At 35.6% G+C, this 25,821-nt stretch overlaps 1 protein-coding gene across 1 annotated transcript in view; it reads left to right on the top strand.

Annotated features, from left to right (window-relative positions):
• FBXL17 (F-box and leucine rich repeat protein 17) overlaps positions 1–25,821 on the top strand; it is a 685,599-nt gene that overhangs the window by 267,532 nt on the left and 392,246 nt on the right. The gene's annotated exons all lie outside the window — the stretch shown is intronic.

The following is a 25,821-nucleotide window of genomic DNA, read 5'->3' as shown; positions in this document are numbered from 1 at the left end:
GTTTTCCAGAAGAAAACATGTTCTATGTATGAAATACTAATTATCGTTATAACAAGGCATGTCAACTTTAAGGATGATTTAATGTAGCTATACCTTTTTAAATAGATGTTTTTAAGTTTTGAAAACTCAGGTGTATACTTTTCTATCCATTGCGTATATTTTCAGCATGGTTTTTTGTGCTAAGATTCAAATGTTTGCTTAAACAGTTTTAACAACAGCAATCTATTGAAATTTTTTCTTTATCACCCACCTAGGCTATATTGCTTATTTGGCACTGTAATATTTTTGGAACTTTGTGGTTGGTTTTACTGTTCACTTATAAAGAAAAATGATGTTTAGAAACTATTTCAAGCATTATATATTTAGATACTTTTTCAGGGATGCCATTTTGTGCTCTCTATAAATATAATTTGTTTTGAAAGAGAAAGTCATATAATGGACGTGTAATAAATGGAGCAAAAGTGTGTAGAATGAGTAGGGTTTTTTTAATATAAACATTAATAAACCTGTATTTCTTTGAAATATTTCATGAAGGAAAAATAAAGTGGAAGAACCCTCGATAGTAGACCTTTTATTTATTTATTTGTTTGTTTGTTTGTTTGTTTATTTAAATAATGAAAACAACTGTGAGGTAGTACTACTGAACTCCTGATTTTTTTTTTCCCCTGACATAAGTAGCCGGGAGGCAGAAAGACAGACTCCTGCATGCGCCTGACTGGAATCCACCTGGGACACCCACCAGGGGGTGATGCTCTGCCCATCTGGGGCATTGCTCTGTTGCAACAGGAGCCATTCTGTCACCTTAGGTGGAGGCCATGGAGCCATCCTCAGTTCCCAGGCCAACTTTGCTCCAATGGAGCCTTGGCTGCAGGAGGGGAAGAGAGAGATAAAGAGAAAGGAGAGGGGGAAGGGTGGAGAAGCAGATGGACGCATCTCATGTGTACCCTGTCTGGGAATCCATAACGGGACATCCACATGCCGGGCGGATGCTCTACCACTGAATCAATCAGCTAGGGCTGAACTCTTGAGTTTTTTAGACAGATTCTTAAATATTAGAATGAGACATGGTTTTTGCCCAGTAACTTTTAAAGAATAAGTATTTTTTGAGAATAGACCACCAAAAATATTTTTTTTTCAAAACCAAAAACACTATGTCAGCTAAAATTAGAATGTATTTAGATTTTATTTTTTGACAAATAGCAATAATTTATTGTTTTGTCTGATAATGCTTTAATTTCAAGACATTTTCCCCTTGCACTTTTTAAAAATTAAATTTATTAGGCTGACAGTGGTTAATAAAATTATATAGGTTTCATTTCTCTTTCATTTTTCATTTTTTTATTATTTTAAAATAAAATCATGTCCATTTTTCCTAATTATGGCATATTCTAATGATATTTGCTTAAATTACCCCGTGTTACTATTTAAATTGTGTGGTAGCCTTTGACTTGGCTCCTATTTAGTAAGATTTTTTTTGAAAAATTTACTTATCTAGAATGGGCACATGGTCATCATTTATAAAAAGTGTTTATTGTTTTTGTATAATAATTATTATATGAAATATATTGAAATCTAAAGAAAATTGATAAAAAATTTTAAAAATAAAATTCTCTATAATTGACATTTTTCATAGTCAATTATATGGCAACTTTAAAGTAGTCTTTTAAATGTCTTTTATAACAACTAATAAAATGAATTACATGAAAAATGTTATCCTATTGTTTTTGGTGTTTAACATTAGCTTAATATTGAGATAAACTTCTTAGCAATGCATCAGATTAAAAGGAAAAAACTGTTTCTGCAACAGAATGATTATAAAAGTGATCAACTTTCATTCCACAAAAATTTTCTGTGTACCTACTGGGTAAAAGAGTCAGTACTTGGAGAGTAAATAGTACACAGTCCGTATATGATTATAAGAATTATCTCCTAAGGAAACAGTTTGCTTAGATTTGTATCATTTAAACAGTGGTACTCAGGGATTTCAAATCTTCAAGCTCTTCAAAAGCTTATTTATTTTGACTTGGTATTTACAAATGAAAAACTGGGCAGTTCTCACTTGGTGTTTTCTTCCCTTTGTTCGGTTCTATCTACTCAAACTTTTGCTATTTCAATCAGTTTTTTTCCTACTTAACTCTAATGGTTATGTGGTATTTGATTCTACATGTATGTACTGGAGAGATTTATTTGCAAGGAATGAAAGTGTATTTTTATGTTTTAATGAAAAAGTTTGGATTAATTGAGAAAACATGCATTTTAATGAGCTTGAGCAGTAGTGTTTTAAAGATGAGACTCTTAGGTTTTCATTACACTGTTTGCACTTATCCTGTGTACTGTAATAGAAGTTTCAAACATTAAAACCCACTTTGCAATATCATCTAAATTACTTATCTCATTGTTCTTGCCATACTGTTTCACTAAGCTAAGTAATATTTGTAATTATATTGTTATAAATCTAGGACTTCCCATCAGACTTAATTATAATTTTAGGACTCAGCCCAGATGGGTTAAGTAACCTTTCATATAGAGGGCACTGGGATGCACTAATGCATTTAGCCAATCAGTTAGCATCTCTTTTACGTTTGTCCATTATTATTACTCTCTAGTAAATCAGAAGCACTTATTAACCCCCTACTAAATGCTTGGTAGTATGTCTCAGATTGTGGCGCACTGAGTCCCTGCTGCTCTCAAGGGTTGCTCTCTAGGTGACATAAGACTTAATGAGTGAGATAATAGTGAGTCATGTAAGGATCAAAGGGAGAAAAGTAATCTTTACTACCCAGGTAATTGATAGGCATTATACATGTGTTCTCATTTCATTTCTTCAGTATCTTTTGTTCAGTGGAAGGTTAAGCTATTCCTGTTAAATTTAGACCAGTTACATGACTTTTCTTTGGCTTTTCTGACAGATGTATTTTTCCATCATTACAGCAGTAAAAGCTGGATGAGGACAAACAAGAAAAAGCAAATAGATAATGAGTCAATTTTTCCATTGTATAGTTGGGATTCACACACAAATGTTATTTATATGTAAATATTTTAGTTTTATTTTTCAAAACTACTCTAATTTTCTTTCATAATTAAAGTATGGTAGAACCTTTTCATTATATTTTGTACATAGTATACGTGAAAAGGCTCTGCATTTAATACTACTAGCCTTAATAAAGGACTCCTTGCATGGAGATAAACTTTGATACTCAGATTTTAGATATAAGATTTATCATGAACTTATAAGTTCTTATCTATAAACATATTTTTGAAGTTCAAAATTTTTAAATGTTGTAATTGAAGGTCTTTATTGTTATGCTCATGGTACTTTTAGCATTTTGTGGTTCCTGAATTGATCTGTGTGACTAAGACATGCTGTTCTTTATCTTTGTTTTTCTAAAAGACTCTTTATATTTAGAGAGTTAAACAGCATGATATTTTCCTGTATTGCGATTGATGGTCTAATAGTCATTTGACATTTACCATTGCTTTTGAATACAAATAAAATCCAAATGGCTTATGAAAAGAAGACACTGACTATTTCCATCAATGATTTAAATTAAACATCTGGTTGTTATGTCTCCTCCACTCTTCCTGACTCCAAGTTTATTGGAAGGTTTATTTGTATTTGATATAAATCTTTCGTTATTTCACATCCAATTTGGTCTTCATTGTTTTGGCACAGAGTCTAAAAGCAGCATGCTTTGGATGTAAAAAACTGATATGTAAAAACATTGAATGGTTCTGAACATTTTTATAGTGATATGCTTATAATGACTCTTTTTTGCCTATAAGAATTAAGTGAAACCTAATTGATTTTAATAGATCTTTATAAAAGATATTTTAATATTTAAATTGCCTATTAAAGGGGGAATTAATCTTCCTGTTTTCAATTTTTAACATTAATTCAGAAAATAAAGTTCAATCATAGGATCTATATACTCATTATTAAGTACATGATTCTTTTTTTTTTCAAGTACATGATTCTTTCATTGACAATTTACCATGCTTTTTTGTGAATTAAGATAACAGTAGAGGATAACAATACAAGAGAAATGAAAGATTCTCTAACACATATCAGCTAAAGTCATAAACTATAATAAAACTGAAGCTGGTTGTTAAATTAAATAATGTTGTCAATTATATACTTGATCTAGCCTAACTGGAGATTTATTCTTTGAATTTTAGTTTTTCTTTGAATGTGCTAAATTTATTGTACATTCTTTAAGGAGTTAATTTCCTGTGTGATTCTTGGATTTATGTAAAGTGAGCTGTGGCATCAGTGAACACTCTAAAATTTGGAGAATTTTAAGTCTTAGACTGTTCTAACCAGTTTCTTTCAAGTATGAAATAACATTTGCAATATGTTGCTATTTTACTTTCTGTATACTGGTATTTAGAATAGTAACTCTAGGTACTTTCTCTGTAGATAAAATTTCTAAGTCAGATAACTTCTTTCTAAGTCAGATAACTTCAAGTTGCAAACTTGTGGGCCAGAGTTCAGTCCACAGAGCTGATTTGGCCTATACAATATGTTAAAAATTGAATTGTTTGCTGCCTGGCCAGTTTGCTCAGTGGTAGAGTGTCGGCCTGGCGTGTGGATGTCCCAGATTCGATTCTGAGCCAGGGCACACAGGAGAAATGCCCATCTGCTTCTCCACCCTTTCACCTCTCCTGCCTCTCTATCTCGCTCTTCCCCTTCTGCAGCCAAGGCTCCACTGGAGCAAAGTAGGCCCCAGTGCTGAGGATGGCTCCATGGCTTCTACCTCAGGAGCTAGAATGGCTTGGGTTGCAACAGAGCAACACCCCAGATGAGCAGAGCATCGCCCCCTGTTGGGCATTCTGGGTAGATCCTGGTTGAGCACTTGAGCAAGTCCATCTCTCTGTTTCCCCGCTTCTCACTTCAGGGGGAAAAAATTGAATTATTTGTCAACGCTTTAATTGAATTAGTTTCCATAAAAATTCTGAAATTGGGCCTTCTCTTGGGAAGGTTGCAGACATAGCAACACTGGACCCACATTTTCTCATGTGAACAGTTTTTCCAGGATAAAGAAAGGGCTGTTCTCCTGGCCGTTTTCTGTCTCTTCACCCTTTCACCAGACACGGTCCATTATTTTATATTATCTGCCTGTCATGGCCCACTCTACAAATTGAATTCCCCTTTAGTAAAATTCAGAATGTAGAGATTTTTAGATGTTTCTGATTTTAAATCAAATAGTTTTAAAAATTGAGTCTGATAAAATATATTAACAGATAATAGAGAGCTAATCAGCCTACCAAATTAATGATGCCATTATTTCAGGTCTCAGAATTTAGACCAACAGGTGAGAAGTTATAGGGGGAAACAAAATTCAGCTTAAAATAAGTTAAAACCTTCACTTTCATTGACTACCTTAAAAAATGGAGAACTGACTTCCATTTATGGTTCAAACAAGAGAATTACAAAAAAGATCCCTGAAGTATAAAGAAAGTTGAACTATTTACTGAACTCCCTCTGACTTCAAGCCTGTGCTTTAAAATAAATTTATTTGTAGTGCTTAGTATTTGATCCATGATTCTTAGTTTATAATATCAAGAAAATTTTAATACTATTCTTTCTTTTTTGCTTTCCTGTGTAGAACCTTTTAGTCTGTTAGGTATACTCAGGTTGAATTTGTAGAGTGACAGATTACTTCACCACCCCTTCCAGGGGGACTGCCAGCACTCTGGCTCCTGTAAAACTCAATGAGGCATTCTATAAAGATTTTTTTCAACTCCCTTGATCTTCTCTGTATGTTTATTCTGTTTCTTCTTTGAAATTTCCGTTGATTGAATGAAAAACGGTGACATTTAGAAATAAAGTTCAGAGAGGATTTGAGCAGGTGTTGGTGATATAAAATATTTGCTGAGTGCCCATTGTGTTTTATTTCCAAGAATTGTTTTTGAACATATGCTATATATTGTATTTATAAGTGTTTGAAGACTGGGTGAATAATCTACCATCTTCTTGTGAATGTCATGTCACAATGGATTTAGAATTTTATTTCATTTCAATCCCCTAATATTACTTAATTCTCCTGGAGACTGGGGTTTAAAGATTGCCCAAGGGAACAGACCTGTCCATTAAATCGGCAAACATAGTTGAATTTGAGTTTGAGAATATTTTGCTTACTATTAAAATTTAGTGGTCTGGAGGAGAGGAATGCTTTTCAGCTTAGAATATTGAGTGTGATGTTTGAACAATTTTCTTTTATTAAAACCTGAAAACTGGAAATAAAGAAGCAGAAAAAATAAATGCTAACTATTGATGCAGCTCCTTGGTGGTATTTATAGTGCAACTTTCCTGCCCGTGTACTACACAGAATAAACTATCCGTATACTTTTGGTATCTAATAACGTGGCTGGGTTGGTTAGGTGGAGCTTTACCAAAGCTTAATTTTTGCTTATTTCTGTAATCTGCTGTGTAATTTTCTATATGTTCAGTTTTATTTATTTATGTTTTGCAAAAAGAATAAGAAATATATTATACTGAGTTCTGGGAGGGTTGTAGGAACAGAATGGAGTCTTTCTGAACTAGTGATACTTGTTTGAGGTTGGCCTATTTTTTGACACTTTTTTTTTTTACAGAGACAGAGAGAGTCAGAGAGAGGGATAGACAGACAGGAACGGAGAGATAAGAAGCATCAATCATTAGTTTTTCGTTGCGCGTTGTGACTTCTTAGTTGTTCATTGATTGCTTTCTTTTTTTTGTTTGTTTGTTTTTGTTTTTTCATTTTTCCGAAGCTGGAAACGGGGAGGCAGTCAGACAGACTCCCGCATGCGCCCGACCAGGATCCACCCAGCATGCCCCCCCAGGGGGCGATGTTCTGCCCCTCTGGGGCGTTGCTCTATTGCATCCAGAGCCATTCTAGCGCCTGAGGCAGAGGCCACAGAGCCATCCCCAGCGCCCGGGCCATCTTTGCTCCAATGGAGCCTCGGCTGCAGGAGGGGAAGAGAGAGACAGAGAGGAAGGAGAGGGGGAGGGATGGAGAAGCAGATGGGCTCTTCTCCTGTGTGCCCCGGCCAGGAATAGAACCCGGGACTCCTGCATGCCAGGCCAATGCTCTACCGCTGAGCCAACCGGCCAGGGCCCATTGATTGCTTTCTTATATGTGCCTTGACCGCAAGCCTTCAGCAGACTGAGTAACCCCTTGCTGGAGCCAGTGACCCTGGGTCCAAGCTGGTGAGCTTTTTGCTCAAGCCAGATGAGCCTGCACTCAAGTTGGCGACCTCGGGATCTCGAACCTGGGTCCTTCCACATCCCAGTCCAACGCTCTTATCCACTGCGCCACCGCCTGATCAGGTGACACTTTATTTTATATTCACAATTATTAGTAAGACCATCCCTAGAAGAATAGTATAGTATTGGAGTAACTACTCTCCAGGCTCCCAAACCACTTACAAAAAGGATGTCTTCTGTTTCCTTCTACTCATTCAACTAGACCCTCTCTGTGAGACCATGATTGGTTTTTGCCGTGCTACTGAGTTCAGAGTGTATATTTTCTCTCTTATTTGTGGAACAAATGTAATACCAACAACTAACAGTAGCCACCATTTATTATAATAGAATGTGTGAATTGTTTATATACAGTGTTTTATTTAACATTTACAATAACCCTGATGAAGAAAGTAATCTAATTTTCAAATGAAGGAATTAAGGCCCAGAGAGGTTAGACGGCTTACTAGTAGTGGTGGAACTGAGACTGGAATCCATGTTTGTCTGTCTTCAAAATCCAAGGTATAACTACAAGATGCTCACGGTCTCCCATACCTTATTTTGCCTCAGACCTACATTGATCTAATGCCCTGATTTGCTCAGGATCATTTCTGTTGTTTTGGAATTCTGTCAGGTTTAGCACTTCTACTGCTGCTGCCTTCTGTGTCCCACAGTGTCCTGGTTTCGATGTTAAATTACTTGGTTGTCGTGCCTCAGACCTCAGACTATGCTTGCTCATTCTGTACATCATTAGAATTTTATGTGTTTTTTTTATCCTTTGGGATATCAGAGAGGTGACAAGTTTTTGGATATCTCACTGCATACAGAGTTGTAAATTTTTTAAACAACTAATTTTGTAATAAAAATTATTTTTTCCCCAACATCACTATTTGTAAATACTGTTCATTTCCTTCTGAGTTACTTGTGGAAGAGTAGAAAGTTTTGTGTCTTGATCCACAACTGGCTCATAGTTGGTATAAAAAAAATTCACAAATGAAATTTGAACAGGTATTTATTTAAGCATGTGATGGTGCACACTTATTTTACAAATGTTTTAATATATAAAAATGCTCCCTGTCAGTTGTAGCAAAAAGCCATTTCCAAGTAAAGGAGAATACTGTATATATACTTTGAATTAGTTGTCACTGAGTTATAAAAAAATGAAGTTAACTTAATTAAATGTTTATGTGCCTTTGGTAAGAAATAATTGCCATAAGTAATCTGTATTATTTTTCTAGTATATATGACTTTTCAAATAACTAATGATATTTTCTACCGAAGATGAAGTTTCTCGGATAAAATGATTTATGCATATATCCTCAGATGAAATTCCTAGTGTATTCAAATTAAAAAAAACTTTTTTTTTTGTTATGTAGTGATATGGCTTATTAGTTCTGTATTGGTCCTTTTAATACCTCTAGTCACTAAATATCATTTTTAGGCCAGTATTAATATAACACTAGAGTATTTATTCTAGTAAAATCACTTGAAAGGAAAAATCCACATGAGATGTACTTGCTGGCTACTTTGATTTTTAACTCCAAATTCTGGAGATAGATGGAAACCAGATTTGATGTGGGTGAGTTTGTCCTCTTGATTCTCCATGTTCACATTATTTTGTCTTACAGAATAATCTGAATTTTTGTGATAACACTAACATAAAATGGTAATTTTAAGTTTGGGCTTTAGTCTTTGGTTCCTAACAAGCAATAATGCATAAGTAAACATTTCTGCAAAAAAATAGTAATTTAAGAAAAAGCTTCTATAAAATGACATTATTGGTATTTTTATGTATACTGAATGGTACTACTAGTTTTTTGTTTTTCATGCAATATAAAAAGATAAGTAACAGATATATTAATTTAATTGCAGGACTAAAAAACATGTTTTATGTGTTATGAAATCAGAATTTGTGATCAAATTATGGGAAAGAATAGGACACATTTGACATGATGATGAATGCAGTACTATTCACCCATGGATTTGGTGGCTTCCTAATCTTAAACCTGTTTTTAAATTCTGAACAATGAAAGAAATTTTCATTTATTGACGAAAATGATACTAGTTTATTGGCTGGACAAATTTATGACCATTTCTCCCACCCCTATTTTCCCCAGGAGTTGTCTTATTCTTAATTACCAACCAGAAATGATAATTAAAATAACTCACTGTTGTCAAAATTTTATAATGTGTGATAAATGAAGCCCAGTAAATAGTGAAAATATGAGAAAGGTGATTAAATCTGACAATTTTCTTGTTAAAGGCTTGAGATGATAAATATCTCCTGTGATTAGTTATTAATTTAGTGCAAGAGATTTTGCTTCAGCTTAAAATATTTTATGAATGGTGGCATTAAGAAATATTTTAGAGGATAGCCCTACACATGTTTAACCAGAGGAAAAGTTGCTGGAACTTGATTGGTGTTAATAAAAAATGGCAGACCTGACATGTATGCGCCTGGCCTGTTTTCTATGTGACAGATCTTTCAGAAATTAAGATAATACATGCAGACATGAAGAATGACAGTGCTTTCAACTTGAACCCTTTTGCTTCATGAAAAAGGAAAGGTGTTATATATATCATTTATCAACTAATAAAATATTTAAGGTATTAGAATAACTCCTCACTGAAGTTGAAAACAGCAGACTTGTTTCACTGACAATGATAGTTGCACTACTAATAATTTCTCTTAAAATGAATGTGATTTTTTTACATTTAAAGCAAAGATGAAAAAATAATGGTGTTTGTAATGAATTGCTGTATCATGTAACTGTCCAGCTGAATCCAGGGTACATCACTTTACTTACTGGTGGCATGTATCATTGTGGCTATATAATGTTTTGTTTATGAGTCTCTCTTCTTGTAAAGGGAACCAATGTCTTCCTCTTTGCTCCTCTAACCCCACCTAAGCCCCTTGTACAGGGCCCAGCTTAGAGAAGTAATTTAATATCTGTGAGTTGAGAGAATTATATAAGTGCTCCTTTTGTAGTATATATAAATCTACTTTTAAATATGGCTTCAACTTTGGCCAAAATCTAGGCAATTGATTCAAATGCTCTCTTTCTTCCAGATTTATTTATTTCTAAATAAAGTTGCTACTTAATAAAGTGAGGATTTCATGTCATTGTCTGGATTCAGATAGAGCAGTGATTTTCAACCTTTTTTGAGCCGTGGCACATTTTTTACATTTACAAAATCCTGGGGCACACCATCTACCAAAATGACACAAAATGACACTTTAACACAGTACATATTATACATATAGTTAATGATATAGTTTCTAAATGTATTTATACTCAGTGTGAAACCTCGGCCTGTTTCGATGAACACAAAAGGGATATCCTGGCAGGAATGGTAGAAAGACACACATGAAGCTCTTCCTCAACATTTCTCAGTCTCTCTCTGTTTTTAGTTTTTATCGCAGTCAAGCTTGAGAAGCTCAGCTCACATAGATATGTGGTTGAAAATGGGAGCAATGTCAAAATAGCTTTGTTGGCCAGAATGGGGAACTCCTTGGCAACAGATAACCAAAAACAGTCCAAAAGATCAGCAAACTTTAGCTTTAAAGTTAGATAACATTGTGATGCATTGTGATGTATTGTATATCACCCTCTGTGGGGGCCTCTTTTAAAGAGAAAAAGGTCAAATATCTATATACACCATCAGGATAGACATAACCAGCTGAGGCTCAGGCTTCATCTAGTGGTGGCAACATTTACCTCCAGTCCTGACCAGGATTAGAAATTGGGACCATGGGGAGGAGTAGCAACTTCAACTACTCTCCGCAGCCACACAATGACAAGTGCGCGGCAGCCCGAGCGGGGACCTTCCTGGGTGTGGATGAGAGGCGGCCTACTATTGGTTCATCGCTAGTGGTTGGGATGAATCCTAGAAGGTGATTGGTCAGTGAGCGTTCCCTGTGCCTCCACTCTTCCTGTCGCTGATAGCTGGAGGGATTGTGAGGGGAATGTTTATGTTCGGATGGAGGCGGCTGGCAGCGGGCCGGATAAATAGCCTCCGAGGGCCATATCCGGGCACGCAGGCCGTAGTTTGAGGACCCATGTTTAATTTCCCCATGGCACACCTGACCATGCCTTGCGGCACACTGGTTGAAAAACACTGAGATAGGGCTTGCTTTCTGTGCATTGCATGCTATTTATCTGAAAGTCTGAGCCTCGTTTTTTATTTTGTTTTTTAAACTATAAATAGGCTTTTAATGTTGAATTTTGGGGGTTGCCCTTTTAATTAGGTCTTTGGAATACTTTTAAATGAAGAACTACTTCTCTTGTTTTTCGTATGTAATGATACCTTGCACTAATTGAAACGAGGCAGACTTTTTTTTGCTTCTTGATGAGAAACTATGACTGTATGAGAAACAACATTGCAAATTTTTTCTTAACTCTTTGTAGCACTTTTAAGTGGTACTCTTTTAGCTGTGTCTTTAAAATTTGGTTATTTACCACTATGAACCTAAACATACTGATTAAGGCCACGTTCACATTAGAACAATTATCTGGTTAATTGCTCTGGTGCAAAAATAGGCTAAAAAATCATCAGAACATCAAGTTGTGAAAGCACTGGCAGGAGGTTCAAAACCACCAAGCATACCTACTACAAATCACATCAGCAGAGCAATTAATTTAGGCTAATTACTTTTTTGTTTATTCAAGATGCACTTTGGAACTGTTCTTTGAATTTGTGGCAGTTAAGATTAGTAAGCAATATAATTAAAGAATGTTAGAATAGTCACTATTTTTCAAAAGTGATAACTATTCCATGTGAACCTAATATAGTATATCTGTCAACCATGTAGGACTTTGAAATAATTAAAGCTAAATAAGAGTATTTTAGCGATTTATAAGATTTCCTTTAAGAATAAATTGAGTAGATTACCTATTATAGAACTGTAGTATGGGGTTATCTCTAATCCCTATTATCAAGTAGAATAATCTAATTTCAATAAATCATGTTAAAGTGCTCATTAAAGGAGAAATACCTAGCCACCAAAGATGATACTGGCTAGTGGCATTTTCTCTAGATAAATGTATATTTGGCTTTCTTTATAGCTTCTCATAACATAATTAGGATTTTTAAATGTCTTAAAAACCAGATTAAGCACACTTCATGTTATTGAAATTTTGTTATTCAGTATTATAATTTTGGCAGCACCAGTTTATCTAAAATTGAAAACTACTTGAGTTTCCAATTTTTTCTCTATGAAGCAAGTTTATAATAAATGGCAAGGTCAAGAATCAGTCGTGCATTGGAAAATGTAGACATGTTAGTAATTAGCCATTTCCCAAACTAGCTCCTCTGTTCATAGTATTGTCAAAGAGCAAGTAGCTTTCTTTCACCTCTTTCCTTCCATAAGGAACAATTCATATACAGTATGCTTAGTATATCCTGCCCCATGAAATTCTCCGAAGCAAATAGATTGTATTGTGTTGTATTAAAGACTGTGGCTCTTGAAATCAATCTTTTAGAGACAAACATGTTAAAGAAGTCCTGGTAGCAGTTATCATTTTGTGACTTTCTGGGCTGTAAAAGAAATTTAGAAAGCTATTTTTAAAATGAGATTTGATGCAGTAAATTAAAGATAATTTTCAAGTTTTGTTTTGGTATTCTACTGTTTTGTTCATAGATATAAAATTATTTTTTTTTATTTTTCTTTAGCTCTCCTTAAGTCAGTATGAATAGATCTCTGGGCCTATATAATTAATGGCATTGTAAAAGTAAATTTTTCTCTAAGAATTATTTTCATGGAGAAGAATAAAAGTCTATACTTTTTACAATGATATAATTTTCTTCTTTTTTGAACTTTGTAGTTTGTGAAAGTGCTTTATACTTGATCTAAGTTTCTTGATGATACTACTTGCTGTGGAATGTTTAATTAGAAAGCTACTTATTGAAGGTAAAAATATCAAAGCAAATATAAATAAAGTTATTGATCAGATGAAAAACAAAAGAGTCGAGGACTCTTAAAACACAGAAAAACAAAAACTTAAATGATGGTTGGTATCAGTCACTACATCTGGATGTTGGTCTTTTGAAATTAGTCATTGAATCAGCAGAACAGTGTTACTCATGTTCGCTGAAAACTATTAGTACTTCTTTTTTGCCTTCTAAACTTGAATTTTGCAATTACTTATAATTTGAAGATAGCGTAGGTTCTATAAAAATTCATCATTATGTTGCAGACTTTAGAAGATCACAAATTATAGCCACAAATTTTTCCCACCCCTATCTGTATGACTGTGTAATGTGACATCGCCTATTGTCGCATTTGTTTCTCTTTCCCCTTACTTGTAGGCTGCTTTTATGACTTGCTCTGACCCATAGGATGTGGTGAAAATTATGTGGAACTTCCAAACTTTGGCTCCAGAGGCCTTGCAACATCTGTTCTTGCCTTTCCAGAACACTGCTACCACCTGAAGTAGCCTAGACTAGTCTCCCTGGGGGTGAGAGTTTACACAGAGACAGAGATCTAGCCCACAGCCAGACTACCTGTCAGATATGTGAGTGAGGCTATCTTAGAGAGTCCAGCCCCAGTCCAGCCTCAGCTCCTGTGGATGAAACCAGCAGAACTGCTCAGCTAAACCCAGTCCAAATTCCTGGCCCACAGAGTTGTGAACAAATAAAAAGCTGTTTTTTTATTTTTAAGCTACTAAGTTTTGATGTGTTTTGTTATATACCTATCTAGGGTGGAGTCTGACCTTGTTCCTGCTTTATGTTGAGAATTTTATATTGTTAGGCTTAGGCAAGGTGGCAAAAGTATTTTATTCATTGTCTCATTTAATTATCACATCAAATCTGTGATATAAGGATCATTGCACCCTATTTTATAAATGAGGCTCAGAGAGGTCAAGTATCTTGCTGTCTGATGATCACAGCTCGTAAATGCAGAGTCACTATTGAATGTGGATCTGCATGGCCTCAGTCCCAGCTATCAAACTGCCTCCAACAACTTATTCTGTGTTTAAAAATACAGTTGGTTGCAAGAAGCAGTTAAATCTACCAACGGAGTCTATTAAATATAAGTGCTACATAAAAAGCATAATAATAACAGTATAATTAAATAAGTATCATTTTATAAAACAAATATTGATGGAATGACATCTATTTGCAGTGTTTAGTGTTATTTTTTAATCTTGAATATTTATCTAAAAAATACATGAGGAAAAAGGCAGCTCTTCTGGTCTGATAAGGACTTTCAATCTGAAAGGAATAATGCAAATACAAATTTAAAAATACAGAAATAAAAGGCCATGATTTTATATATATTGAAATAGTTTTTGATGTTTCATAGTATTAAGAGTACAACCTTTTCTAATTTATTGTTAAGTTAGGGAGAAATGGAATTCAGAAGACCCTCTTACAGAAGAGTTGTGACTGGCACTTAATCACCATTATGTTTTTGTCTCAACATCTATATTGTCTAATAATAAGTCTTGGAAGGACATAACTTCTATGGTATATAGGCAATAATGGTCCTTACACCTACCACGAAAATTCCACAGATAGAAATAGAGCCTTTTCCTTTTTAAAATGCTTTTATTTTTAATTTTCACGATCACACAGTAACCATGTATCAGCAAATTGGTTAATAGTAATAGGTGGTTCTGACCTATCTATCATACTCATCTTAGCATTTACCCTATCAGCATACTAACCAGACCTGCCTGGGGTTTGGGGGCCTGTTAAGTAAAGCCTGGGAGCATTTCCTTCATGACTTAGTTAAGTATTTACAGAACTGGCTTTATTTGGGAAATACAATTTCTATTTTTTCTGTTTACCTTACGTTTAAACTGAATTCTTATTTTTTATTTTGATTAATCTCTTTTTTCTGATCACTAAGTTACAAGTATTTTGATATTTTATTGTATTACACAGACATACACATGAATGCTTTGTGTGAATATATATCTGGAGACTATTATTTTATGTTTGGAGCAAGGAAAGAGAGTAAGTTTTATTTTATTTTTTAATTTTTTTTTGTAGACTTAGATGGATTATAAATTTCTTATAATGTTACATTGATAACAACTTAGAAGATAAAACTACCCCTGGGAATTGTGACTTTTTCACAATACTGGTCCCCTAACCAGAAGCTCAGCAAATGTGTGTTGATTGATACATGGCTATCAAACCTAGTGAAGGTAAACTTGTGTTCAAGGTAAGAAAGGAAAAACAAAAACTGCTCAAGTTAGTTAAAAAATAGCACAAAAAATAAGTCAAAATAGTCAAATTCATTTGTTCATTTAATAGGATAGACATAGCCTTTAAAAATTCTTTATAAATGTAATTAAAGCTTTAAAAAGGCACTCAATGAATTCTCTAACCTAGAGGGGTGTGTGAGGTACATGGATACTGTTTAGTCTAATTGTCAACATGGTAACCTTACTGGATTTAAAAAAAAACAGAATGAAGAGAAGGAGAAAAACTCTGGAGAAATATGATATGCTGTGGCAGCAATTTATTTAAAAAGGGGATGACAAAATATGTCAAGACAATGCCCAGGTTTTATTAAATTTAGTAATGAATTTGAAAAAAAAAAAGACTTCTGTAAAATTTTCAGTAGGTTTATAGTCATTTACAGAATAACTGTCTTTGAAGAGCTACAGATTACTTAACCATACAGTTAATATTTTGAGTATTATGGTCTTATTAGAATTAAAAATGCTTAATAATTTATGTCTTTAAATAGATGTTCATCTTTTTGTTTATAAGATGTTTTCTTTTACAAGTTTATTCCTAGTATCGACGCATGGAGATATCATTATGGTATAGAAGAGCTTTTTTGGGGGTGGGGTGGGGATGATAGCTCTTGGCAGCCATCCATCTCCAAGTAGGATGCAATAGTGAAGCTTGTTAGAGGCAGAGAAGGTTAAGGTGTCAGCCAGCAACCCTGACAGACATTTAGACAGCCACACAGATATTGCTGCCACTTGATGGCCATCTCCCATTTTGAAAATGTAGCTGTTTAAAAAGGGACAAGGTCACAATGACTTCACAATGCTACAGTCCAGTTGCTGATTGTGTATGCACATAAATTTTACTTGTGATTTTTTCCCATTAACACCAGTTTTCTAATGCTTAAATTGAATGGTTGCATTTATCTTTACTAACTTGTCACTGTTAGTTGTACACTACCTTTCACTGCACTTGGTATTTAGAGTTTGTGATGAATTCCACTGATGGGCTTGGGAGTATGTATAGGGGAGCATGGGCTATATACTCTGTGGTAGCAGGAAATCCTAAATTGCACTGCTCTATGTTTAATTAATGTTATATTAGCTTGGATTTCAGTTTATTGTTGGAAGAATGGTGTTCTTTAAACATTTAGCTGGACAAACTGCCTTGGTCTAAACCTGGATAATGGTAATCTTCAAATCTGTTTGTCCTCAGGCGGTAATCGGAAATATGCATGTGTTATGTTGAAAGTTCAAATGGGCATTTGAAAGTGCCAATCACATACAGATGAAAATTCTACAGTAATAAACTTCAGTCATTGAGTTCAATAATCACATTTGTACTCTAGCTCCATTTTAAATAAATATCCTAAGTCTTGATGTAAAAGTAATTTTCTCAGTATAATCTTAATTTTTAAAAAATTTTTAGACATATCCAACTGGGTTGTTTAATTTTAAGTATTTGTACAAATGAAACTTATTTCCAAAGACTTCAAAGTAAGAAAATCAACAGGTTTTGACTATGTCTTTTAAGGGTAACAAGAAGGAAATTTTTGTTCAATTTTTGTTTAATTTGCTGTGACTACTTTTGATATTTACAAAATATGTCCTTCATTTAGACATGCACATAAGAAAACTGGTGACTTTGGGATTCAGGGCTGAAGAGTTCTTACCGGTGCTTAGTTAGACACATGCCTCGTCTCCCACTCTCTCCTCCAGGAACAGGGTGCTTTCTATGTGAGATGTAGTTTTCCACAAGCCTTTGTGAAAGGAGGCTTACTTCACCTTCTGACCCATTACAGAGTGTTTTATTCTCAGGTAATGTTTCTCCCCTTTAATCTGTGTTTTCTTCCCTTACTTAAGCTGTTTATTTTACTTTTTTGTTGGTGTAGTCACTGGTGACATTTTCTCAGGTAATTTTTCCCCTTTTTTAAATTGGTAGAATATTTTCTTTTATTGTTGTCAGTGCCACCCATGACATTTTCATCTGATTCTTGACATATTCATTTTATTATACATAGCACTATAAGGAGTTTTTTGGCCAGTGACATTTTGGCAAACACTTGCCAGTGGCCACTAGAGAAGGTCATTTGTATACTCAGAGCAATGGAATGAATTACCCTGAAAGGCTTCTGTACTAATGAATAGGGACTCTTTTGTTGTTGTTCTAAACTTTTATCACTGAGTCATTCACAATATATAAACTTGATAACTTACTTAAGTTTTCTTAAAAGATTGGAGTAATGAGAGTGTACCTTAGTGAAATGTTTGGGGGATTTAGTCATGTTTCAAAAGCATCTTGGGTATGAATCATTAGTTCATTTTAGAATGGTGGCTTAGGTAGTACTATCCATCAGTGATGCTTTATGACCATTGTATCCACATGGTTTCCTGCAAATTGACAGCACATGTCCTAATCAAACTTTTTAAAAACACTGGAAGTTACTTATTGCTTTTTGTGTAGTTACACTGAAGCATTCACAATTATGTGAAGAAAATAAGACAGAATGTACTTATTATTATATATTTTCCTATATGTCTTCAAATAAGATCCCTTAATAAATGGCTGCTCTATCTTTTTGAAATGTTTTTACTTGCAGTTCTCATCCAAATATATTTTAATGAGTTACACTTTTCAAAATATTATTATATATTATCTACACACACATACATATACATGCACAATGGACTAATAGGAGATTAAATGAAATTCAGAATATTCTAGGAAGCAAAGCTCTTAATTGAGAAAATGTAATGACTGAAAATTAAGGAAAATTAACTATTGACTTGAATATTTGTATGTAATTCTGAGTTTGATATAGTCCATAGAATCCACTTTGGGAGTAGTTTGAAAAGACGTCTAATTCAGCCTTCAATTATAAGCTCCTGACCCTTCATCTTTTGCATCTTCCTGACCCTGCATCTTTTCCACCTTCCTACCACTTTTTCCTTTATCTATCATCTGGGTCCATTTAGTTACCCTATTAAATCACACTTTGACTATTTGACACTCAACAATGCTTCTTACAACTACAAGATCAGCACTTTTGTAAAGTATTTTTAAAATCAGGTTATTTATTATTAGTTTAAAAAAGATTACAACACATCCCCTTAACCTTAGAGCATGGGCAGGTCTATGAGAGGTCTTAAAATACAGAGAAGTCTCTCTGGAGAGTGTTTTGTGGGAATGGAGCAGGGAGGGCACGGTGGACTGCCAAAGGGCAAACAGCTAGAGGGAAGACATTGCACAGGCGGATTTCCCTTTGCTCTGTCTTGTTCTCTTTTCCAGCCCTGTGGCTTGCAGGTCTATTAAAATGCTAATAAGGTTTATTCTGTTTTTATTGGCAGCTCTCCAGATTTGATTATTGATATATCTGAATAACAGAGGAATGCAACATCAAAGTCTCACTTGACTCTTTTCCATAGATTTTTGTCAGTAGAAATATAAATACCACAATGTCAGATGGATCATATGTACTTTTTAAAAAATTTGTATAAAAGTGGAATGTTATAAGAGCTGTTAACTGTTTGGAAATGAGCTGTTACTGGGATGGTGATGGCTTTCCTGTGGGCTCCTTCCTTACGTGAGCATACTCGCCCACTCTGAAGAAGAACTATTTTTAAAAATGAGTGCCTGGATATCTTTGTGAGTTTCCATTGTTGTTCTCACTTTCTAGGTATTGATATTTTATATCTTGTACAAACTGACTAAAGTGTGGACTAATAAATTTAAGAAAAAATCCACTTGTGACTAGAAAGGGATTGAGGGATTGTCATATTCCTATTTATTCTTTCTGAAAATTTTAACCACAAGAGTCTTAAAATTGAAAAGAACTTCTGAGAACACCTTGTGTGACTCCTGCATTTTGCAATTTTGAAATGGAGTCGCAGAGATCATCTGTGACTTGTCTAGGTTCACAGAGCTTGCTAGTGGCCTAGGTGGAGCCTGACTGCTGCTTCCTCTTGACCCTGAAATTGCTTGGCTAAGCTGCCCCCTCACCTTTATTTACTAGACACTTATTTGCCACCAATACTTGTTTTCTTTCATGGCCCAGAATGGACTGGAATATCTCTGGATTGTAGGCTTTTGTATTTCTTTTATGCCCCTTTAAATGGCAAAACAACAACACACATGTAAGTAGGTTTTTAGTAAATATTTTTTTGAAAGATTGCCTGAAATCCTACTATCCATTTTCACTGTTTACATTTTGATGAGCATCTTTTCAGATGTGCTCAGATGTGTGTATTCCTACCTTCCTCCTTTTGAAATTACATTGTGCATACAATTTTGCAGTGTTTCTGTAAGTCAGTATACTATGGATTCGTTTTTTCTTTTAATAAATATATATCTCTGCCACCATTTCTCATGGATGTTTGGTAGTTTTTGCACATTGTATTTAACCAATCTCTTATTGATAGACATTTTAATTAGTTTCAATTTTTACTCATAAATAACTGTATGATGAACATTCTTATACCTATTTTTTGTATACTTTGAATTATGTCTCCTTAGTGATAAATGCTTGAAGTGGAATAAAAATAACTAAAATTTTATACATCTTAATTTCCTATAGAGAAGATTATATCAGTATAAGTCTACATAGCTGCAAAGAACATGTATTTGTTCATACCTAGCAACTATTTTGGAGCATTTAAGAATGACTTTAAGGTTTAACAGTTAAAAAAAAGACCTTGGAATAAATAATTTAGGCACAATTGTATTTTTCAATAAGAGACAGTTTAGCATAGTGGTTATAAGTCCAGGCTCTGGAAACAGCCTGGATTTGAATCTTGGCTCTGCCACTTCTTATTTTTCATTGGCAAGTTACTGAACCTCCCTCTGTCTCATTTTCTCATCTACAAAGTGGGGGTGGCAGTAGTACTTACTTTATAAAGTCTTTGTGTAACTCAAATGTGATTATACATGTGAAGCACTTAGAACTGTTTCTGGCACAGAGTTAACTACTCAGTATATTTCCCTTGTTAATTATTATTATTACTATTAGTGAGCATTTGATTTCTACCTACAGTTTATAGTGCATAATTCTGGCGTGTGGGGTTTAAAAAGAAACACAAGACATTATCATCGTGATCAAAAAGACCCCCCAAAACACTATATACCAGAAGAAATAAGTTATAAGTAAATGAAAAGTTACATAATAAGTTAAAAGACAACATGAAACTACATCATAAGAACAGACTTGGACTAAAACTTTATTAATTACCAAATGAATGGCATATTCATGAAACAGGGTCCCCTTATCATACTTGGAAGTTTGCTCTACTGTTTATATTCTTAGTTTCCAATAGGACCAATTTCTCTAATGATTTACAGTGCTCCTGTGTCTCCATTGGTGCAGCACAGTCCTGGTGTGTGTCTGGCTTAATGTCATGACTGTATGATAAATTGTGTGTTACGCTATTTCAGATTGGTATCTTCCTTCTGTGGATGTCACCGTAATGGTGACATGAAGTCACATTCTTGATTTAGCCTGGGAACTATTTCGACTATTATCTTGGCTTATTTGTTCTCTTTTGGATTGCTTCTGTAGTTTTTTTTTTTTTAATAATTTTATTTTTTTAATGGGGCGATATCAATAAATCAGGATACATATATTCAAAGATAACAAGTCCAGGTTATCTTGTCGTTCAATTTGGGTGCATACCCATCACCCAAAGTCAGATTGAGCTCTGTCACCTTCTATCTAGTTTTCTTTGTGCCCCTCCTCCTCCCCCTTTCCCTCTCCCTCTCCCCCTCCCCCCCCATAACCACCACACTCTTACCAATGTCTCTTAGTTTCACTTTTATGTCCCACCTATGTATGGAATAATGCAGTTCCTGTTTTTTTCTGATTTACTTAACTTCTGTAGTTTAATTAGAGGACAATCTTATTTCCAGGTGCTCAGTGGAAAACTCATTCTTACCTGTCACGTATTGTTTACAATTGTTAGGAGGCAGGCTGGAAAATAGTTTATTGCCAGGTTTCAGATGATATAGCAAGTTACATCACAGGACCTATTTTTTTCTGAATTTATAAATAGAACAAATCCACACTTTCTTAAGAATTCTTACATTATTTTGCCTACAAGTAATTCTAAACACATTTTGAGCAATGTAGTTCTTCATATCATCTGTACAGATTTTAAAAAATGTTTTAATGTCCTACATTGTTGACATCTTAGCCCATATCCCAATATTTGATTGTCAGTTGAAACTTCTGGTCTGTTTTCCTTACTGTTGATGTCATAATAATACATTTAAGGATTGAGAGTTTAGTTTCTGAATAATAAATAAATGGTAAAGAGGTTTATAAAGGAATAGAGATTGACTGTATGATGGGCCCTGGTAAAAATGAAACATTTTAAACTCTTTTATTATAACTATCTCTTAATTAGATATTATCAAATGTTAGAGAAAAAGGCTTGCCACATTTGGATTATTATCTAGGAAATTCATGTTTTGAATCATAATGATCCTAATGACTTTTTTTTCTGATCAAATGAGAACACTGTAATATTATTGTTTGATTCAACACAACTTATATTCCTTTGTGTGTGTGTGTGTGTGTGTGTGTGTGTGTGTGTGTGTGTGTGTGTGTGTATTTTTCTGAAGTTGGAAACAGGGAGGCAGTCAGACTCCCACATACACTCGACCGGGATCCACCCGGCATGCCCACCAGGGGGCGATGCTCTGCCCATCTGGGGCGTTGCTGTATTGCAACCAGAATCATTCTAGTGTCTGAGGCAGAGGCCACAGAGCCATCCTCAGTGCCCGGGCCAACTTTGCTCCAGTGGAGCCTTGGCTGTGGGAGGAGAAGAGAGAGACAGAGAAGAAGGAGAGGGGGAGGGTTGGAGAAGCAGATGGGCGCTTCTCCTGTGTGCCCTGGCCGAGAATTGAACCCAGGACTCCTCCATGCCAGGCCGACGCTCTACCACTGAGCCAACCGACCAGGGCCTATTCCTTTTTTTTTTAAATCATTTTTTATGTGCCAGGCACTATGCTTAGTACCTTAGTACTGGTAATACTTTGTTGAACAAGAACTGGTCGTTGCCCGGAGTTGGTAGAGAGGAGGGTCTAATAAGACCAGTGACTTGGTATAGGATTTTCCAGAACCCCTTGCTTATTATTCTGTCCAGAATGACAGCAGAAACTACTAACACAGGTATAACATTGACTCTGTTAGTCACTATTCTAAGTGCTTTTGAATATATTACATTACTAACAACCTGTGAAGTAGATACTATAATACTTGTTATTCATTTCCATTTTTTTTTTTTTAAGTGAGAGGAGGAAAGATATAGAGACAGACTCCTTAATGAGCCCTGACCAGGATCCACTTGGCAACCCCCCATCTGGGGCTGATGCTCAGACCAACTGAGCTATCCTCAGTGCCCAGGGCTGATGCTTGAACCAATCAAGCCACTGGTAGCAGGAGGTGAAAAGAGAGAGAAGTGAGGGGAGAAGCAGATGGTCACTTCTCATGTGTATCCTGGATGTGGATTGAACTTGGGGTATCCACATGCTGGGCTGACACTCTGTTCACTGAGCCAACCATCCAAGGCCTCATTTCCATTTTTTCAAATGAGAGACCCAAGGCACAAGAGATTCAGTTGTCCAACTGTCACATAGGTAGTATACTTCAAAGAAGCATTCGTGATTCATATATCTCTGTTTTATGTCTCATAAACATTATGAGTAGTTACTGGTGTGAGTCAAGAATATGTGAGAGAAATTTACTGAGTATGAGGTAATTTATTCTTCACGTATTCATTTACCAAATTTAGTGAAACACCTACCATGTCCAGGCCTTTGGGATGGGGCAGGGAGCAGAACATTTGTGTCTGCATTTACAGAGTTTGTAGTTTAGCAGCAGTATGTGCCTCTGACATAGGGGATTTCTGGATAATTGTATGATACTTTGGCCAATTTTTATTTTCATCATTTATATTAACTTCTTTTAAGTCACTGAGCATTCTGAAACCTAGTTTGATATTCCTATAATTGGGGAAATTAATGGTCTATAATTTGCATGTGTGGGTAGTTTTTAATTACTGTACATTATACTTTATATAACCTGGATTTTCAAATATTGTGCCATGACTTCCTTAAACTGCCTTTTTTTTTTTTTTTTTTTTTTTTTTTTTTCATTTTTCTGAAGCTGGAAACAGGGAGAGACAGTCTGACAGACTCCCGCATGCGCCCGACCGGGATCCACCCGGCACGCCCACCAGGGGCGACGCTCTGCCCACCAGGGGGCGATGCTCTGCCCATCCTGGGCGTCGCCATGTTGCGACCAGAGCCACTCCAGCGCCTGAGGCGGAGGCCACAGAGCCATCCCCAGCGCCCGGGCCATTTTTGCTCCAATGGAGCCTTGGCTGCGGGAGGGGAAGAGAGAGACAGAGAGGAAAGCACGGCGGAGGGGTGGAGAAGCAAATGGGCGCTTCTCCTGTGTGCCCTGGCCGGGAATCGAACCCGGGTCCTCCGCACGCTAGGCCGACGCTCTACCGCTGAGCCAACCGGCCAGGGCCTAAACTGCCTTTTATATACCAAATTCCATTGCTCTAGCTGACCAAAGATGGTCCCTGGCTCTCATAAATTTTTTAAAATTTATATTCAGTGACTAGTAGAGATAAGACAGTTTAACTAAATTCCTATTATAGTTAGATTTCTTTTTGCCTATAGGATAAATGAGTAAGATTTTCCTGTCCTAATAAGAAACTAATCCTGGGTCCTGAGTTGATTTATCATTTCCCGGTGGTGTGACTCCTTGCCAACCACTCCATTCAGCGGGTGGGTCTGACCTCTGTGGATGTCTTGGGATGCTAATTGTAGCAACTTTTGACAAGAACTGCCCCACTGGTTGAGTTTGCATTGGATGTCCTCTCCCCAGGGTCTCTCAGACAGGTGATCACTTATGCACAGTCTTTGCTGCTGAAAAGGAAATCTCTCCCACCTGTCCTCTAGGGAGCTAGTGGTTTCCGCAATGGAGGCTTCATGTCATGGGGGATGGCTGGCCTTCCCCTGAAGCCCAGAAACAGGGTGGAAAATGTGTGGTTCTCTCGGGTGAGACATTCGGCTCCCTTTGGAGCCCTAGCCAAGTGTCCTCTGGGATGACTGGCAGCTGACTTTTCCACAGGGTTCTGTCGTGACTGCGTTTGGATTATGCCTACCCAAGGAAGGGCTAGCTGTGTGGCCACAGTGAGGGACTTGATTATGTTTTATTTAGGTCTTTGGGAGTAAACCTTCTCTTTGCTCCTGCTCTCCCTCCAGCGGTCCCAAATAACATCTGAATTCATTTTTTTTCTTTTACTTTCAAACTTGTTTTTAGGGTCTCTTTTTCCCCATCCCTCGAATAGGGAGTCTGCCTCTCAGAATGTGAGAAAAGGCTTTCCTCAGGGATTTTTGTCTTTAGTTAGGACATTAGCCCTAACACAGAACATAATTTATGAAAAACTATTTTTCTTATTGATGGCTCATTTTTTCCCTAATAGAACTCCAAGCCGTATTTACTCTGCATTCTCAAAGCTAGTGACTGAGAGCCTTCTCCCTCTGTTCTTTTATGGGAAGCAAGTAGTGGTTTGTTTAATTATGGTACTGTAGTTACAATTACAGAGAAAAGGTCAGTCTAGTCATGGCCAATTAAAGTAGGGAAAAGCTACATTTATAACCACTAAGGGCCATTATGTCAACATAGTGCTGTTCACCACCAGCATGCAAGCCTTTTTCTAGGATATATAAATCTAATCTTGCTATTATGGTACACTCACTCTGTTAAAGGCCTTTTGGGCTGCAGAGAAGATATTATAGCAAGCAACTTATTTTAATTATATATCTCTTCACTGTGCCTCATCATGGATTTTAGGATCTGGATTTTGTAAAACCTGATTACCCTAATGAGTAGAAATGGGCACTCCAAGTCCCTGGTTGACTCTTTTATTTTTTAGGTATTTGACAAAGTAAAATAACCCCTGTTGAGATTTAAGTTTTCTAACTTTTTTTTTTTCAGTGACTAACAGAGATATACTATTTAACTAAAATTCTTATTGCAGTCATATTTTATTTTATATCTAGGAAAAATGTATAAACCATTTACTATCCTAATGAGAATATAATCCTGGGATCCCTGTTGTTTTAACATTGCCATTTTAACTTTTATATCTTAATGTAGTATGTGAGGATTTTTAACTTAAAAAAAGCATCATGGATTTAGAACAAGTTAAAAAATATAGAAAATGAAATATTTCTGTTAATATCACCCCCATCTGAAAATTCTGAACACTTCTTAATATACTTTATATGCTGTGTAGCATGTATCACACATCACTAGATTTTTATAAATCTGAAAGGTTGTCTTCATAAGAAATCCTTTTGCTTTAGTAGTTGTTTGAATCAAATTGCGTAGTGTTTTG

Source organism: Saccopteryx leptura, chromosome 4 (genome assembly GCF_036850995.1).
Source record: "Saccopteryx leptura isolate mSacLep1 chromosome 4, mSacLep1_pri_phased_curated, whole genome shotgun sequence".
Classification (NCBI taxonomy): domain Eukaryota; kingdom Metazoa; phylum Chordata; class Mammalia; order Chiroptera; family Emballonuridae; genus Saccopteryx; species Saccopteryx leptura.
Note: the sequence above shows the minus strand (reverse complement) of the source record. Positions and strands in the feature narration are given on the sequence as shown.